Below are 1796 nucleotides of genomic sequence, written 5' to 3'. Positions count from 1 at the left end.
ACCGGGACCACCGGAGGGGTCCGGGGGTCCACCAGGTGGGGCCCCAGCCCCAGAGGCCTACATGGGCCAATAGTGGGAAGGGACCAGCCCCTAGGTGGGCTGGGGCGCCTCCCACCAAGGCCCAAGGCGCCTCCAAGAGGGGAAGGGGCAAACCCTAGGCTCAGATGGGCCTAAGGCCCACCTAGTGGTGCGCCCCCCCTCTCTCCCCCCTTGGCCGCCCCCTAGATGGGATCTAGGGCTGGCCGCCACACCTAGGGAGGGAACCCTAGGTGGGGGCGCAGCCCCTCCCCTCCCCCCTATATATACTTGAGGTTTGGGGCTGCCCAACACATGTGATTTGCTCTCCCTATTGGCGCAGCCCTACCCCTCTCCCTCCTCGTCTCTCGTAGTGCTTGGCGAAGCCCTGCTGGAGTCCCGCGCTCCTCCACCACCACCACGGCGTCGTGCTGCTGCTGGATGGAGTCTTCCCCAACCTCTCCTTCTCCCCTTGCTGGATCAAGGCGTAGGAGACGTCACCGGGCTGTACGTGTGTTGAACACGGAGGTGCCGTCCGTTCGGCACTAGGATCATCGGTGATTTGGATCACCACGAGTACGACTCCATCAACCCCGTTCACTTGAACGCTTCCGCTTAGCGATCTACAAGGTTATGTAGATGCACTCTCCTTCCCTCGTTGCTAGATTACTCCATAGATTGATCTTGGTGATGCGTAGAAAATTTTGAATTTCTGCTACGTTCCCCAACTCACCGGTGCGCGGCAACGACGATGACACGGTAACAGCAGCGGCGTCGGGCGCGAGTGGCAGAGGGAGAGGGAGCGCGAGGGAAAAGGGATTAGGGTTCGGTGGCGGGAGGGAGGGACGGGGTAGGTCTTATAGGCGCCGAGGTCGCCGGTGTGACGCCCCCGATTTAATCGTACACTAATCATACACGCAAACATGTATGATCAAGATCAGGGACTCACAAGAAGATATCACAACACAACTCTACAAATAAAATAAGTCATACAAGCATCATATTACAAGCCAGGGGCCTCGAGGGCTCGAATACAAGAGCTCGATCATAGACGAGTCAGCGGAAGCAACAATATCTGAGTACAGACATAAGTTAAACAAGCTTGCCTTAAGAAGGCTAGCACAAACTGGGATACAGATTGAAAGAGGCGCAAGCCTCCTGCCTGGGATCCTCCTAAACTACTCCTGGTCGTCGTCAACGGGCTGCACATAGTAGTAGGCACCTCTCGAGTAGTAGTAGTCGTCATCAACGGTGGCGTCTGGCTCCTGGACTCCAACGTCTGGTTGCAGCAATCGGATATAGGAAAGGGGAAAAGGGGGAGAAAAGCAACCATGAGTACTCATCCAAAGTACTCGCAAGCAAGGAGCTACACTACATATGTATGCATTGGTATCAAATGGAATAAGGGGATCATATGTGGACTGAACTGCAGAATGCCGGAATAAGAGGGGGATAGCTAGTCCTGTCGAAGACTACGCTTCTGGCAGCCTCCGTCTTGCAGCATGTAGAAGAGAGTAGACTGAAGTCCTCCAAGTAGCATTGCATAGCATAATCCTACCCGGCGATCCTCTCCTCGTCGCCCTGTTAGAGAGCGATCACCGGTTGTATCTGGCACTTGGAAGGGTGTGTTTTATTAAGTATCCGGTTCTAGTTGTCATAAGGTCAAGGTACAACTCCAAGTCGTCCTGTTACCGAAGATCACGGCTATTCGAATAGATTAACTTCCCTGCAGGGGTGCACCACATAACCCAACACGCTCGATCCCATTTGGCCGGACACAC

This window comes from Triticum urartu, chromosome 3A (genome assembly GCF_056163025.1).
Source record: "Triticum urartu cultivar PI428250 chromosome 3A, HENAU_Tu73, whole genome shotgun sequence".
NCBI classification, from domain to species: Eukaryota; Viridiplantae; Streptophyta; class Magnoliopsida; order Poales; family Poaceae; genus Triticum; species Triticum urartu.
The sequence above is the reverse complement of the archived record's forward strand: the minus strand, read 5'-3'. Positions refer to the sequence as shown.